Source organism: Colobus angolensis, unplaced genomic scaffold (assembly GCF_000951035.1).
Source record: "Colobus angolensis palliatus isolate OR3802 unplaced genomic scaffold, Cang.pa_1.0 Scaffold15, whole genome shotgun sequence".
Classification (NCBI taxonomy): Eukaryota; Metazoa; Chordata; class Mammalia; order Primates; family Cercopithecidae; genus Colobus; species Colobus angolensis.
The window spans coordinates 14,148,483-14,156,667 of NW_012114599.1; the positions used below are offsets into that span (position 1 = coordinate 14,148,483).

The 8,185-nt window shown below is 35.6% G+C and overlaps 1 pseudogene across 1 annotated transcript; it reads right to left on the minus strand.

Moving 5' to 3' along the window:
* Positions 1-639: 639 nt before the first annotated feature.
* Positions 640-1,955, minus strand: LOC105507486 (annotated as a pseudogene). The gene has a single exon (XR_001001112.1). The product of XR_001001112.1 is annotated as a heterogeneous nuclear ribonucleoprotein C pseudogene (transcript).
* Positions 1,956-8,185: the final 6,230 nt, after the last annotated feature.

Here is an 8,185-nt window from a genome sequence, read left to right on the forward strand (position 1 = left end):
CTGCTTATTTCAGGGCAAAGAGAAAAGAAACAACAGAAGAAAAAAATATTTTTCATCAGGAGTCATGAAATGATGCAATGTAGGTGAAAGTTAGGAGAAATTTTTTTTTCTTTTACAAGAAACAGCATGTCTATTTCAGTTTAGATGGAAGACTGGAATAATTGCTGTAGAAACAGAGACATTGAAACATGCATGAATACTGAAGTTGGCGTAAATCTCACAATTACCAGGAAAGGGTTAGTGACCGACTTCTTAGAGGAAAAGTAGTAAGATTTGCTGTATGGTTGGCAAAGAACGGAACCATTCCATGATCAAAAAGGGCACCTTAAAAATGGCCAGAGCTTTTTGGAAGTATATGACATGTCAAAAGGAATACCAAATAGACACTTCTAGGTGGTGCTATGTGAAACCATCCCTACTGCTTGTGAAAAGCTTCAATTAACATATTGTACTATCCAAAGTTGCTATTCCCATCTTTATATGTGAATTACCTTATTCCATAATTATCTTGAGTTTTATTTTTACTTATAATTTTTCACCTGACTAAATGAATTCTGTTATCATTGCCCTGTTTCATTATCAGTAATGACACCAAGATTACTAACATATGCCTTTATTTTATTTTATTATTTTTTTTAAAAAAACCATACATCCCTTTTATTGTTAAGTCATAAAGAGGTATCAAAATTAAAAGCAAAAATTACAGGGTAAGACTTAACAAAACTACTAGGAGCGTCAAAGGAAGTGAAAATGGGACTAGGCACCGGGCAATATGAATTAATGAACATGGGAAGGACAAGGATGGGGAGAACAGTGAGCATGTGCTGAAGATACTAGGGGAGAGGATCTGGTGAAAAATTTGATTTTAAGCACCTAGGTAAAGAAATAATGGGATAAGATTTCTAAACCCCACTATGTGCTTAAGAGTCATCCTCGCCATTGGCGCTGTCTCTGTCATCCTCTCCTTCCTCAGCCTCTTTTTCATCATCCTTGATCAACTCCAGCTGGTCATCCCCCCGATCTTCATTATCATCATCATCCAGTAGGTCCCTCTCCTCAGCAGAGTCATCTGCACCCCCCTCAGACTCCATCTTCACATTAGTCTCATCTTTCTTCACGGAGCTGCTGCTCTGCTCCTCTTCTGACTTACCGTTCTTCATCTCTACTGCTTGTTTCCTCTGTTCCTTTTCAATTTTTTCCAGGTTTTCCAGGAGAGAATCCACTTTTTGTTTTATCTGGGTCAACTCCTTCTTAATAGCCTGAAGGTCATCTCCTTTCAACTTTCCAGACTTGGAAGATCCCCGCTGTCCACTCTTAGAATTGAAGCCACTTTTGCCCCTTCGTGAGGTGTTTCCTGACACACGCTGACGTTTCGAGGGCACTACAGCCCGAGCAATAGGAGGAGGAGGAGGTACACGTGCTGGGTTACTGTACATCCTATCATAATAGTCCCGTTGAAAGTCATAGTCCAAGTCAAAAGAGGAGCCGTACATCTCCGCTGCAGATCGTTTCACACCTGCTTTTCCTCGGTGCACTTTTGGCTCTGCAGCCAGGTTAATATCTAAAACCTGGCCAGCAATCATTCTGCCATCCTCTCCTGCTACAACAGCCCGGGCATTTCTCTCATTAACATATTGAACGAAGGCAAAGCCCTTATGAACAGAGCAGCCCACAATTTTGCCGAAATTCGAAAAGATTGCCTCCACATCAGATTTCTTGACCACAAGAGTGTTGAGATTCCCAATGAACACACGGGAGTTCATGGAGCGAGGATCTGTCTTGTTGGTAACATTGCTGGCCATTGTGTTTGATGATAAGGTTTCTCACAAAGCTGAAAACAGGAGTGGGGAGGGAGAAGAGATTCGATTCTGAGTCTCCTACTCCCGGATTCTGCGTGGAGAAACCGACTGCTGGTCGAGGTCGGCAACGCGGACACAACCGCTCAGTCTTCGTCTCTTCACTATGCCTTTATTTTAAAATCTTATTGTAGACTGGTTTGTTCTATGCACTTGTGGTTATCAGTTAAAGAAATCTAGAAAGTATTTAATTTGTGTGGACTTAGATCTTAAATCTGTTCTTCTCTTGATTATTATTTTTATATTTATAATCTTTGCTACATTCCTTAGCTGCTATGCCTGCCAGTTTCAGGACCTTCTCAATCAATACTTCTGACTTGAAATATACCTAGTTTGCTTCCTAACTATACAGTATATTCTTATTCCTGTCACTATAATTATTTTATTTTTTATTTTTTGTTTAATTAATTAATTTATTTTTTGAGACGGAGTTTCTGTCTCTTGCCCAGGCTGGAGTGCAGCTGTGCGAAGTCGGCTCACTGCAACCTCTGTCTCCTGGGTTCAAGTGATTCTCCTGCCTCAGCCTCCTGAGTATCTGGGAATACAGGTACAGGCCACCACACCTGGCTAATTATTTATTTATTTATTTTTTATTTTTAGTAGAGACAGGGTTTCACCATGTTGGTCAGGCTAGTCTAGAACTCCTGACCTCATGATCCGCCTGTCTCGGCCTCCCAAAGTACTGGGATTACAGTTGTAAGCCACCACGCCCAGCCTCCTGTTACTATAATTCTTTAGATTAATAACCAATAAGGTAACCTGCCTCTCCCAGTCCTGCTGCCTGATTTTTGGCTGGGATCTAGGCTCTCATGTCTATGCACAGCCCTCAAAGACTCACCTTACCAAATGTAGCTGGACTTGCCAGCTTCTTGATTCTGTCTAATGTAAAGATGTAGAGTCAGATCTCCATATTTAAGTTAAGGAGAAAATTTGCTAGCAGGCATATGACTACCTTTGATACCAGAACTCCCTCTACTGATTAAATGAATTAAACTAAACAAAAGAATAAAACGTTTCATGCCAAGATAAAAGTTTACACATGTTTTTTGTTAAAAGTTACTAGGAAAATCTTCTGCATTCCAGATTCTATCTAAATGTATAGTACTTGTGTTGATTTTCAACTGTGTCTCATTATGTTATTTAGGCATTACTAGTATAAAAGAATTATAAAACGTCAGTGGGATACATAATTAATTAATTAGTAATTAATTTCCAATTATTCAGATCCACTAGGAGACTTCTAATCTGGTCCAGGATTGATTTCTTTTGTTTAGTTTAGGCTAATTCTTACATATGTGATCAGCTGGCAGGATGGCTAACGGAAGACTTATCTACATTGACCTCACAGCTTTGGAGTTCTAGCGGTTATTTTCTGGTGTCCAGAGAGTGAGGGAGCCATATGTCTCATATCATCCAACTGGTTAACCTCTTTTTCTCATGTTGATTTTTCAAGTTTGAGAACAAAGAAAAGGATACAAGATCTCTTAGAGCTAAGTCTAGAACTGACATATTGTCACTTTCACCACATTTTACAGTCAGGGATAATTTCAAGGCCATTTTAGATAGCATGGGTAGGTAAATAGACTCCACTTTTTAATGGAAAAACCTATCAAGTGACAGGTTTGTGGACAAAGGAAGGGGAATAATTGAGACCACATTTGCAATCAATCTACTTCCTGTCTGATGGACATAGGTTCTGCTGACTGGACAGTCCCTGTGTTTGCTGACTACACTGCCTACTCCAAGACAATAACTAAGTCCCTCTTGGGCTGCCGACTGCTTTGGTTTCTTTCTAGTGTAAAATCTGCTGTAGTCTCTTCCTGCTCATCTAGACTCCTGGGCCCAAACCCTACTGAGAATCCCTTTTGTATTGCTGCCAAAAATTCCTTGCAATAACTTAATGGAAAATAAAATACTTTATTGCTCAATTTTTTTCAGTCAAATTCAATTTTACCTTGGAAATAAGTCTTCATTCAGAGAGTGAAATATCTATGATTCTTTTTACTTTCTGGATGTTAATTCACATGACACAAAGGCAGGCCTTTTTCATGAAGAGCATTGATTATTCAATTAACACTTTTGATGAACACCAACAAAAACTTAGAACCCATGCAGCTGCATGAATATCAAAAAGTCACTGGAAGAGAAAACATGACTGAGCAAACACGGTAATTACTATAATCCTGTCACTACATCTGGATGACTTACTAAACCCACCCTGTAATAAAGAAATTACTAACCTGTTTTAAAGCTCTATATTGGGTGAGAGAAGCTATGAGTTGCTTTTTTTGTGAGTGCTTGGAGTTTTGATTATATTCAACTTTTTAGACCCCTGTCTTATTTGGGAAGGTAAAATATTCTACAAATACAGTTTGTGGATCAGGGAAAGCTGAATTCCAAATTAGAAGAACAGGCACATATCAGGAGCAGGAAAAGATCATGCATGGGTGAGTTTCAAAGGCTAGTTGTGTACATAAATAAGCACATGTAAAATCAAAGAAAAATATTATGTCAGGGCCAGAAGGGTAAACTAAAAGTTAATGGTTGAAATATCAAAGTATCTAGTAAAGGGAAAAATCTGTGTTTGGGAAGAAGGTAAAAAGCCATCTAGCCAAAAAGCTGTGGGAAAAATGTGTAGGAATATAGGTTAAAATATTCATTCATCAAGCACTCGCCATGTGACAGAAGGTGCCATTGTGCCATTGTGGCACAAAGATGAATAACTATGCAAGAAGGAGATGATTTACTGAAGAATCCAGATATGTTTAGTACAAACCATCATACAATGTGGTAAGTTTTTGCTAAAGAAAGAGTAAGTATTCGTTGGAGGCATATATGAGAAAAATATTTTTGCAGGTGGGATACTTATATCTGAACTAAACAAATGGATATTTTTTTCAGACAGAAAGATCGTTCTAACTACAGAATTAGTCAGCAAAGAAGTGTAAGTGTGTAAAATTATATCGCAAATTTCAGAAGCAGTGAGTTCTCAAAAAATATCCTGTATGTTGTGGAGTGTCAGGAAATAAATTTGGAAAAGTAAGTTCATATAAGATTTTAAAAGACCTTAAATCATTTTCTAAAAATATACAAAGCTGATACATGGTTACAAAATCTAACAGATCGTCTTAGTTGAAAAATATGGAATTCCTTCTGGTAAAAAGGTTGTAGAAAAGGTCAGGTACTTGGAGTTAAAAGCAATGCGATCATCTGATTAAAGTGAGGAAGACTAAGATATGGAAAAACATGTTGTCCATCAAACCAGCTCTCCCACAGTTAATAATTACAAACTCCAGACAAAATATTTTTAAAAATTATCTAAAGAGTAAACAAAATCTGGATGAAAGTCGACACTTTGAAGAGAAGAGTGCTATAGTGGGAAATTCTTCTTTATTTTGCTCTTAAAGTTGAATACCAGTCTGCACCATTTGAAGTGGGTCAAAATCCAGTGGAAAACCTGCAGTCTTATTTGCAGAGAATGCTACGGTGCTTGTCCTTGTGACTGGCCTCTGGTTGGCCTCCAGAGGTCAGCCACAAGGGTGAACATGGTAGCCAGAGAGTAAAGAGGAAAATCCAAGTAAGGAGAGAGAAAGTAGAGTCACAAATTCTGTGCATAAACTCTCCAAATCACATATCCAACAAATGACTTGTATTCAGGCTACAATTATCGTCTCTGGATGATCCCTAAATTGTGCAATGTAGGGCAACCTCCATTCATCTAAGGCTAAATAAAACTGAAATTTGAGTTGCTCACTATCACAAGGGGACAGAGTTTTACAGTTTGAGTTCAGCCGAGTTACCAGCTTACTCAAACATCGAAATCAAGATCAATACTCTTCACAAGAAGAAAATATAATGGACCGTTTCTACATCAGTTTGCTTCCTCGTCAGCATTTGGAATTACCGGATGCATTAATCATATTTAATTTAGATATTGTAACAGTTGTGTAATGGTATCTGATTGTGGCTTAAGTTTGCATTCTGCTAATGAGTGATGATGTTGAGCATCTGTTCGTGTGTCTATTTGCTTTCCATATGTCTCCCTGGATGAAGTCGCTGTTATCTTTTGCTGTTTAAAAATTATAATTATTTGGTTTTAAATGATTTTTGAGGGTTCTTTTTATAGTTTGAATACAAGCCATTTGTTGGAAAAATGGTTTCAATTATTTTTTTCTTAGTTTATCGGTTGTCTTTTTATTTCCTTAACAGCAGTGGTAGCTGTTTTCTTCTTTTCTTGGAACAATAATTTGATTAGTTCATGTATCTGCAAGACTCAGGAAGAAAAGCACATGTCAGATTCATACAATGCCAGCTGGGGTGAATTGACTGAAGACTACTGGATTCATTTCTAAGATAACTCACTCACAGGGTTTACAAGTTGCTTTTGACTGTGAAAGTCTTTACAGAGATTGAGGGCCAGGGAATTTCGATTTTTTGATATGGTCTTCTCTGTAGGCTACTTGATCTTCCTTAAAAAATGGTGGCTGAATTTCATGAGGAAGTTCCAAGACACAGCAAGTGGATATTACCATTTTATTGTTGTTGTTGTTTTGTTTTATTAAGTCTTGGGCCTGAAAATTGACCTAGCCTCACTTCTGCTGTATTCCACTGGTCATTGCTCATGTTGTATAATTCTTATTATGCATTGGTGGGTCTAATTTGTTAATTCTTAAGGATATTTATATCTAAGTTCATGAGAGATATTTGTAGTTTTCTTTTTGTACTATCTTTGGTTTGGCATCAATGTTATATTACCTCACAAAATTAATTGGGAATTATTCTCTTCTACTTTCTGGAAAACAGTGTGTAAAATTTGTGTTAATTCTCTGTTGAATATTTAGCAAAATTCTCAAAAGAGGACATCTGGGTTTAAGAATTTTATTCTTTGCGGTTTTTGAATTACACTTTCAGTATCTTTAATGGTTATAAGATTATTCAAGTTATTTATTTATTGTTGTAGAAGTTTGGTAATTTATACTTTTTGAGTAATTAGTCTACTTCTACGTTATTGAATTTATGAAGATAAAGTCATTTGCAGTATTCCTTGTTTATTCTTTTGATGATTTGCAGGATCTGTAGTGATATCTCTTATTTCATTCCAGATATTTGACATGTGTGTCCTTTTTCTTTTATTTTTATCAGTCTTGTTAATAGTTTATGAATTTTATGGATTTTTTCCAAAAACCTGCTTTGGGTTTCATTAACTTTTTAAAATTTTTTTCTGCTATTAATATATATCCACTTTTTGAGTTTTATTTTTTCCTTTCTTCTTTCTTTAGATTTAGTTTACTCTTGTTTTTCTGTGTTTTTGAGGTACATACTAAAATTATTTATTTGAAATCTTTTTTATAATATAAGCAAATGTGTTGTAAATTTAACTTTTAGCACTGCTTACTTGTATTCCACAAATTTTGATAGGTGGTATTTAATTTTCATTCAGTTCTATGTATTTTTAAATTTCCTTTGAGATTTCCTCTTTGACCTATATATTGTTTGGAAATGTGCTTTTTAAATTTCCATGTATTTCCAAATACTTGGAAACACTTCCAGTTTTTCTGTTATTTATCCCTAGTTTAATTTCATAACATCCAGAGAACACATTTTGCATAATTTCAGTTCTTTAACTTTGTGAAGACTTTTTTGTGACCCAGGATACTGTCTTTTGTAGTGAATGTTCATTCAGCCATTGATAAGAATGTGTACTTTGCTGTGTTTGGAGTGCTCATCAACATCAACCAGATCTTATCATTGGATGGCACAGTTTAGTTTATCTACATATTTGCTATTTTCTTTTTTGTCTAGTAGTTCTAGTAATTGTCAGAGAGGAGTGCTCAGATCCCCAACAATAATTAAGAATTAGTATATTTTTCCTTATAGCTGTATCAGTTGTAGTTTCATATATTTTGAAGCTTCCTTTTAGTTTATATACATTTAAGATTGCTATGTCTTCTTCATTGATTGATCCTTTTATCATTGGGTAATTAACAGAAAGGAATATGGGTAATATCTCTCTTTGAAAGGAATTGGGTAATATCTCTCTTTGTTCCTAGTAATTTATTTGCTTTGAAATCTACTTCACTTGATATTAATAAAATAATTATTGCTTTAAAACTGTTTTTATTAATATTAGTATATATTTTTCCACCCTTTACTGTCAACCTACCTATACCGATTGTGTTTGAAGTAAATTTATTGTAGTCAGCATATAGCTGTTATTTTTAAATTCATTCTCTCAATTTTTGACTTTTAATTAATGTATTTAGAATATTATATTTAAAGTAATAATCAATATATTAGGGTTTAAGTTTGTCATTTCATTCTGCATTTTC